We start from the raw sequence: 9,658 nt of genomic DNA, 5'->3' as shown, positions 1-9,658 counted from the left end.
TGGTGTATTAATCTCCTCGGGAGCAAAAATCACATTCCATTTCTTCCCCACTGCTTTTTGGTTCGTATTAAGGCTCCCTCTACAATCTTTTTATCTTTTTTATCAATTTGTGAAATCATATCTACAATCTGAAAAGCAAATAAAAGCAAGTGTTGTCCTGGCAGGGGTAAAAGAGAGCAAGGAACAATTCCAAGATGTGCTCAGCAGTTTGGCACAGCCAGGTCTAACATCTCCTGGTCCTCACACATTTTGGTGAGCTTTGGATGAGGCTCTGCCCTCGAGAGAATGGAATTTCTCTGCTCAGTGATCACTCAGGTGCACCAAGGCAGAGGAGTGAAAGCATTTTCTCAGGGGAAAAAAAACGCTCAAGAAATAAGATTTTCTTTGGTTTACACAATCAATCAAGGCAGCAGTAAATGCTGTGCTGCCTTCTGTGTTTTAAATTCCCCATCTGAAGCAGAGCAGCAAGCCCTGGTGCTCTCCATGCAGTCATTACCCAGCCTGTGCCTGTGGTCACATGGCTTTGAGTGTGGAAGTTTTTGGAAATGCCACCAGCACAGAAAAACATCATCACCTCGTGTGTCTTCCCACAGGAAACCTCTTTGCAAGGGAGCTGGAGCGTAGTGACTGCAGCTGGAGCAGCTCTGGAGCTCCTGGGTAAACCAAGCTGGGAATACCAGGAACAGAATGTCAGGAACAACATTCAGTTCACCCAAACTGGGAATACCAGGAACAGAATGTCAGGAACAGCACTCAGTTCACCCTGGTGATCAGACTAATTACCAGGCAGTGGAGCCTGCCCTGCTCTGGGAGGTTTCCTCAGCCCCAGGGTTATTCACGATTCACATTTGCGATTTTCTGTCCGAGCTGGCCTCGGGATCAGGGGTGGGGATCACATTTCCGAGGCACAGCGTGATTCCTGCTGTGCCACAGAGGCAGTGGGGTGGGAATGGCAGCAGCCACTGTGACCTGCAGCTGTGGTGGGACAGAAATGATGGTCGTGTCTCCAGTGCAGAGCTGTGCATGGAACAGGGCTGAGCTGCCGAGGGCCATGGAGCAGCCTGGGAAGGGTGGGGAGGTGCAAGAGGAGGTTTTCGTGTTGATCTACAACCTGTCCTTGACTCTTCCTGAGTGCCAGAAAGGGGAGATGCACCTACAGACATCAGGGAAGCCTCTTGTAGAAGGGACAGAAACAAAACAGTTTCATTTTGACTTAAATTGCTTCTGCTCTCCTCAAGCCCAGTTAGTGGGATGGAAGGGAATCACCTCTTTTCTCCTGGGTGTTTCCTGCCAGAGCTACTGGAGATTGCATTGATCAGGGCACTGGAACATCTCTCCTATGGAAATGGGCTGGGGCTGTTCAGCTGGAGTGGAAAAGGTCCTGTTGTGACCTCACAGCACATTCCAGGAGCTGAAGGTGCTGCGGGGAAGCCAGAGTGACTCTTCGTCAAGAACTGCAGTGACAGGACAAGGGGAACGGGTTCAAACTGAAAGAAGGGAAATTTAGGTTGGAAATATGGAAGAAATTCCTCCCTGTGAGGGTGGGGATGCTCTGGCACAGGTTGCCCAGAGAAGCTGTGGCTGCTCCATCCCTGGCAGTGTCCAAGGCCAGGTTGGACACTGGGGCTTGGAGCAAGCTGGGCTAGTGGAAGTTGCCTCTGCCATGGGAAGAGGCAGGAGTGGGTCTGGATAATCTTTGCGGTCCTTTCCAGCCCAAACCATTCCCTGATTCTGTGATTTTTCCAGTGAGGTTGGCAAGAGCCAGCAGAGCAGAGATGTCAGCACAGGACATCCTCACCTGTACAGGAAAAACAGAGCAAGGATTTTCTTGATTGTAAGGGGCACTTTGGTGTTCTCTCCACAGTAATTGAAGCCAGATAAAGTGGAATGGGAAATGAAGTCTCTTTTTTTCATAGTGGAAGGGAAATCCTCTGAGGGCAGTGGAGTTCTCTTCATATCTGGAGTTCAAAGCTAAATGTCTTTCTGCAAAAGAGGCCCTGGACAAACACAAGCTCCTTACAGGGCTAACAGGGTGAAATGAAAAGGTCTCTTCCATACAGGAGTTCAGGTCTTCTTAATTTAATACTCTTGTCCAGCCTTAACAATTACCATTTTATGGATTTTAGGGAAGTAGCAAAGAACATGTGGGCAGTTTGTGTATTTCCCAACACTGCCTCACACGTCAGTCAAAAGGTTAATTTTCATTCAGGAAAAATGATTTTTAAAAGGAAAAGAAAATCAGGGATGGAATTATACCAGGAAAGGTCCCTTTTTTTTTTGCATTAAAAATTGGATTCTGAGGAGATGCTTTTTGCTTTTCAGATCTTGTTTGTAAAGATTTGGGCAAGGTTTCATGGTGTCCACAGAGCTCAGGGCCAAGGATATAGGCAAGAGGCTCTGGAAAACAAAGCAATGAGTTCTTCCCTGACCTCTTCCAACCCCAAAGGAATTGTCCATTAAGATGTTGGAGCAACAGTTCCTCCTAAGATAGACATGGGATGGGAGAAAGTGAAAAGATGACAAAAGTCACCCTCAGGCTCCGAGGGGAGAGTTGTGAAGGAGTTTTTCCTAAGCTGGTTGATGATTTCCTCCATCACAGAGAAACAGAGTGACCTGGAAAGGTCAGCAGGGCAGGACTGATTGAAAGATCTGAAGTTGTGGGTCTGTGTGAGGGAGGCAGTGGTGGACAGGAGCTGTGGCAGCCAGGAGGACACATAAAACTCTCTGTACATCACTCAGTGAAGTGCAGTGTGGATTCACTGTCCACAACTCCCTGCCAGGACCCAAGCTCTGCTCCTCCCAGGGAACAGTGACAGGATGAGGAAACAGCCTCAGACTGTGCTAGGGGAGCTTCAGGTGGGACATCAGGAGGAATTTCCTCATGGAAAGGGTGGTCAGGCATTGGAAGGAGCTGCCCAGAGGGGTTTGGAGTCCTCATCCCTGGAGGTGTCCAAGGATGTGGCGCTCAGTGCTCTGGGTTGAGTGACAAGGTAGGGATTGACAGGTTGGATTCAGTTCACCTAAAATATCCTGTGATTCCACAATTTTGTGACTCAACATGGAGAAACCAGCCTGGACTGGGAGCAGCCCAGTTTTCCATCCCAAAGCTTCCACCAGGAGCTCCAATACCAGGCTCAGCTCCCTGGCACAACCCTGCTGGGTCTGGGTCTGCGAGCAGCAAACCCAGGAGCCTCAACATCCCTGGAAATTCATCTCTGGAGGATGAGGGGCAGCCCTGTGTCCATGTCCTTGGTCTGGGGCACTGCCAGGCAGAGCTCCACACTCCAGGCAAGGATTTCACTGTCCTCTGCACCTATGATTTCCAAAATTCCATGGGGAATTCCTGGAGGGGTCCTGGAGCTGGGAGCTCAGATCACAAGAAACCAAACTGTCTGTGAGGCATTTCTCCCTTCCACAAATCCTCCCGTGGCTCTTCAAGCCTTTTCCAGCTGCCAACACTTCCCACAAGCTCCCTGAACTCCAAAACCTCCCTGCAGTGCTGATTTCAGCCCAATCCTCCCATCTCTACTTTATGTTTCCATACCATGTTCACATCCTCCCTTTGGTCCCCAAACAGCGGTGAGAACTCAGATCCAGATAGTTCCCACCACACCCCAAAATTCCCAAAGCCTTTGCCCATGGATTGCTGCTGTCCTCCCTCAAACCTGGCCACGTTCAGCTTCATCCTCCTCGCGTGCCAGAGAATGAATAAAAATGTTTCTGCATTGCACAATTCCTTCCTCCATCATTTATGGCTTCCCCGATCTTTGGGTCACCTGGAAGGTTTTATCAGCAGCCAATGTGTGTTGTCTTCAGGTCATTAATTCAGAAGTTCAAGAGCATGGAAATGCTTGCTGCCCTACCCCAGCGGGAACATGGTCACTGCGTTAATGAACTGCCTTTACAATTACACTTTGAATGCCATTAATTAGCTGCTTTGAGGGCTATTTAATGTCTTCCGCATGCCTTGCTCACCATTGTTACTGAAACTAAGCCCAGGACTAACTCAGAACACCACTTTCTGTAACTTTCTGACAAGACCTTTAAGATCAAGCCTGTTACAATTCTGTAAAACTTCACAATCTTATTTTTATAAGGTACCAAATTCACTTGACAGCATTACTACTTGATCTTACTTTTGTTACCCTCCTTTAATTTCCTTCCTCTATTAATTATTTTCCCTTAATTTATTGCGTCCTGTGTGAGCTTCTGTATTTTTTAGCCTGGGACTGATGCCAGGCTAACGGATATCCACTTTCCTAGGATATCCCATTTACCTTTTGGAAAACATAGTTATGACTTTAGCCTGGCCAGTTTAGTCATCATTCAGAACCACCCAAACCAAGTGAAAAAAACCATCATTTCTGTTCCAGAGACCTCCTCAGGCAGCTCTTTAAAAACTCTTGGGTGCAGTTAGACCTGTGTGTGTCAAGAATTCCTGGGCTGCTGCCCCACTTTGGGATTTGCTGCTGGAATGGAAAGCATTTCACCATCCAGGCTGGGATTCCATCCTCTGGCTATTCCCAATGACAGAGCAGAAATATTCAAGGAATTTTTCTGTCTTCATCATTATCAACACTTGGTTTTTTTCCCTCTCATGTCAGGCTGGTAATGGCTCAATACCATTGTGAAAAAAATTCTTGTGCTTTCAGAGTCATTTGGTGTCTCCTCATTGTGCTCAGCCCTCCTGGCTGAGGATCTCTCCTCAAACCCTTTCCCTTGGTGCTTCCTCAGTTTACCTTGGATTTTTCGACCACAAGAAGGACATTAAGTGGCACCAGATGTCCCCTGGGCTCTGTGACAGAGAATGTTACTCAAAAGATGAGTTTTTCACCTCTGCACCCCGATGGGACTGGATTTGGTTCTCACTCACACTCAGTTCTACCCTTAGGTTTGCTACAAGTAAACAAAAAGACCAAAGAGGAAGAGTTTATATGTATATGAGTAATATTTGACCAAGCCAGGAATTTATTTCAAGGATATTGAGGGTATTTAAAATAAAAATATTTTCTGTATGTGGACACTGTCCTTAAAGAATTACTACTGAGAATAAATAACTGAATTCTTTTAGACTACCTCTGTTTAAAAAAAAAAAATAGTGAAATAGTTCAAATAAAATGTGGAAAGTCCAATTCTTCATTTATATCAGAACTCCTTAAAACTCTCACGGCATTATTGCAAAGGGGAAAAAAGCTCTACAGGCTCTGGTTTCAAATCTTCTTTCATCTTTGTGGGTTTTTTTCTGAGCCCTGTAATGCTCAGGTAGAGCTGCCTCACCTCTTGCACAACCCTCAGCCTGCTACTCACCTCTCTAGCTTGAATTAAAACCTCCTCCTGCAGCTTCCCTCACCCAAAGCTTTCACTGATATTAAAAAAAAGAGATGCTGAATAAAAAGAGAACAAAACAATGGCCAAAGTCATGCATCCCACTAAGAGCTCTGGAGAGGTCATTTGACCTCTGCCAAAATATTCTCCACATCCCTGGATTTAAAACTTCATCTGTGTGAGAAATCAACCCTACACACTTGAGGAAAAAAAACATATAGGCATTTTTTAATTCCTTTTCTAATGAACTTGGATATGTATAATTTATTGTAGGTTTTTACAGGATTTTCTACCTTTTGTTGCACTTGTTGCCTTTGCTGTTACTGATATGCAGTTCAGGGTTGTCAGCCTCACTTTTTTTGCCATAGATTCTTACAATGAGGACAGCTGTGAAATCAGGACTAAAGCAGGAGAGAAATTGTGATAAAAATAAATGAGAAACAAGTACTGTTCAGAATATTCATAAACCTTTGCTTCACCTAATTCTTCATCTGCTCAAGAATCTGCTTCAGGAAAAAGAAGAGGTTTTTGAGAACACAGCGTGGCTCTTTCACCTTAGAGAATGGAAAACTTTTATTCCAGGTGAAAGGCAGATAATGGGATTGGAAATGTATCTGCTGCTGTGCCTAAAGCTAAACAACAAACAAAGGGAAAAGAGGTGCATGATAAAAAACCAACAGAGAGCATCAATCAACAGCACTAATACAGCAAAAATACAGAACATGAAAAATGCAAAATGTTGGTCTTTGACTAAATAAACACCAGGGAAAATGTGGAATGGGAGGGAAGGGTTCAGCTCACCTCTCCCTGGGTCTTTTCAGGCTATTTTTAAGGCACTAGGAGAAGCACAGAGCACTCACGAGCAGCTCCTGTCCAAGGTCAGGGAATCATCAGGGACTCAAGGAGTGTGAGCCACCAGCACAACTGCTGAGAGCTGTGCAGAGTCTCCATCCATCTGCTCTCCCTCCCTGGCACAGCCTGAGGATGCCTTGCAGGCTCAGCAGGAGAATGGGAAGGTGAGAAGATTCCTCCTGTGCTTGTTTTCCTAAAAGGAGATGGGTCACAGGATCATTTAGGGTGGAAAAGACCTCTGGGATCATCGAGTCCAAGCTGTGGTTGCTTAGAACAATGTGCAAACCCAGAGACCTCACAAACGTGTGGCTACCAGCCCAAAGAGCCAAAAAAACCCAGATAAAATACAGATGCAGATAAAATACAGCCTCAGAAAATGGAGAGGTGATGTGCTGGGAGGTGTTTTCTGTTACTATATCCCTTAACCACTCGCTCGAAGGGAACAGCTGGGCATGAAAGGAGTGGAAAGGAAATAAATGGTCAAAGCCTTTCACTGCCACCATCCAAACTTGGGCTATGAGAACCTCTGTCAAGCCAAGCAACTCTTAAATTTCATCACTTACGTGGTGCAGCCAGGTGAAGGTCAGGCTCTGATCCCAGGGAACAAGGGACAGGACAAGAGGAAATGGCCTCAGGTTGTGCCAAGGGAGGTTGAGATTGGATACTGGGAAAATTTCTTTGTGGAAAGGGGATCCAGCCCTGGAACTGGCTGTCGAGGGAAATCATCGAGTCACAATCCCTGGAGGGATTTAAAAGCCGTGTGGATGTGGCACTTGGGGACATCGTTTAGTGGTGGCCTTGGCAGTGCTGGGGGAATGGATGGACTCCATGATCCTACAGGTCTTTTCTAATCCAGAGGATTCTATGATTCTGTGACAAGAAACTCGAAAGACCTCCATTGTCTCCTGCCATGGGATCATTGGCAGGGCTGGAGCTCATTCCACCCCGGATGAAGGGAGAGAGCTGCACGGCAGGGAATTCCTTTGCCTCCACTGAGACTCTAAATCTTGGTTTTCCAGCACTGTCCTCTCCAGATTTGAAACCCCCTGCATTTATGGATGTTCTGGGAAAGTGGCAAAAGACATCTATTCACAATAGGATTGCTGGAGACAGCTGAGGGACTGTTTCCTGGAATGATGGAAAAGGCTTCTTTGTGGATATCTGGCTGGACTGTTTCTACTTGAGTGATGACTTGATTGCTCCTGGGGTTTGCTGAAATCCTGGTTACATATTAAGCCATGCTGACCCTTGGATGAGCATGTTTTTGGTATTATTTGAATAGAAAGAAGCTGGTGAGCATTTGGGCTGAATAAAGGCAGCAATCTGTGGCTGAAGGGAGTACACTGGATTGGGAAAGGGCCTGGGTCAGAGATATCCAACCATTCCTCTTAACAGCTGAATTTTGAAGCTACATCCTAGGGTGTTTCTACAGTGCTGTGTGTTAGAGATTTTTCTGGGGGGGGGGGTGAGATGGAAAATGCACCCCAGTTTTCCCACAGGTAGGTGCTCTGCACATGTAGGTACTGTTGAGGTTTGGGAATAGGGATTTCTCTCATCCCACAGAGTTTCCAGCAGGCTGCTCAAAGTGGTGAAAGGAAAGCCTTGCTTTGTCTGAAATTGGGAAATCTTCCTGCTTGCAGGGAGGAGACTCAAGTGCTCTCTTGTAGATTTTCCTGTGCCACCTGCTTCCCTTTTGCTATCTTCCCTCCTTCCCTCACCTCACCTCTTGCTCCTCTCCTCTTCATACACAAATGCATCACATCCTCCCTCCCTGCTGCAGGAGCCTCATGGAATCACAGAATTCTTTAAGGTGGAAAATCCTCTGAGATCATCAAGTCCAACCATTCCCCCAGCACTGCCAAGGCCACCACTGACCATGTCCCCAGGTGCCACATCCACAGGGCTTTTAAATCCCCCCTGGGATAGTGACTCCACCACTGTCCTGTGCAACTGTGCCAGTGCTCAACAATCCTTTCCATGAAGAAATTTTTCCTAATATCCGAGATAAACCTCCCCTGGCACAGCTTGAGGCCATTCCCTCTCCTGTCCCTGTTCCCTGGGAGCACAGCCTGACCCCCCAGCTGTCCCCTCCTGTCAGCAATTGTGCAGAGCCACACGGTCCCTCTGATCCCCCTTTTCTCCAGGCTGAGCTCCTTTCCCAGCTCCCTCAGCTCCTCCTGGTGCTCCAGACCCTTCCCAGCTCGATTCCCTTCCCTGGACACTCTCCAGCCCCTCAATATCTTGTTGAGGGTCCCATGGTTCTTGCACCATCCCAATCCTCCACCTCAATTCTCACTGAGCCTTTGGCCCCCCAGGCCAGGCCCAGCAAAGCCAAACCCAAAATCAGCAGGGTCAGTTCCCTCTGCCACCCGTGTTCACCACCCCAGCACTGCCCTAGAGCCCATCCTGTCCTCTGCCCCCCAACCCAGGCTCTGTCCAAATCTCACCAATTCTACTTTTTGCCACGAAAAAAAAACCAACTCCTCTTTCTGTTTGCTTGAGGAAACAAAGGCCTTTTTTTCCCACTCTTTCATCCTATACCTCAGCTGCTGGGAGTTGATGCCTTGATGGCAATATCTGGGTGTTTCCAGAACATCCCTTTAGGCTCAACCCTGTTTTTGGCCCTCCATGGACATCCCAAGCTCACCCTCCTTGCCTGGGATGACAAAACCACTCCTGTCTGTGTCAGGTAGGCCAAGCTTCACATTGCCCATCTCTTTTTGGATCTATTTGGAAGATTTGGGCTCCATCCCCTCACTCGAGCATCTCAGTGCTCCTCACATCCCACACATCCCCTCTTCCCTGCCCTGCAGCCCCGAGCAAACAGACAAACAAACGGTTTATGAAAGGGAAGAGGGAAAGCCAACAGCAGCTGCTTTAAATCTGCTGTAATGCTGGCGGCAATTGCATAAGGCAGAGGTTTTGCTGATGTCCCCACCCCATTCCTGAGAAATATTTGATTTATTTTGGTGTCACTGTGCCCGCTGCCCATGTTCTCAGCACACTGGGATCCGAGAGCAGCATCAAAGAGCATCTCTGGATTCGCTTCTGCCCCAGTGCAATCCCACAAGGAAAAGGGAAAGATTCCAAACAGCCTCCTGAGCCCGGCCCAGCCGAGTTCCCTGCCATGGCCTGGCCGTGCAAAGCTCAGGAAACAGATGGGACTCTCCATCCCCAGGGTTTCAGTGGCTCTGGGCCCTGAGAGAGCAGCAAGTTTCCAATTAAATGACCCTTCAGTGAGAGGGAGCAGCCCAGCTCTCAGCTGCCGGCCTGAGGCATCGCTCAGCCCCTGGCAGGCCTTGTGCCACTGCTCTGCTCTCATTTCACCTTGGGAGTCAGAGAATCCTGCAATGGCAGAGCAGCCTGGGAGGGAAGGGACTTTAAAGATCATCTCATTCCACCCCATACCATGGGCAGGGACATCTCCCACTATCCCAGGTGGATCCAAGCCCCAGTGTCCAACCTGCCCTTGGACACTGCA

The sequence above is a fragment of the Lichenostomus cassidix genome, chromosome 4 (assembly GCF_008360975.1).
Source record: "Lichenostomus cassidix isolate B80296 chromosome 4, HeHo_3.0, whole genome shotgun sequence".
Taxonomy (NCBI): Eukaryota; Metazoa; Chordata; class Aves; order Passeriformes; family Meliphagidae; genus Lichenostomus; species Lichenostomus cassidix.
The sequence above is the reverse complement of the archived record's forward strand: the minus strand, read 5'-3'. Positions refer to the sequence as shown.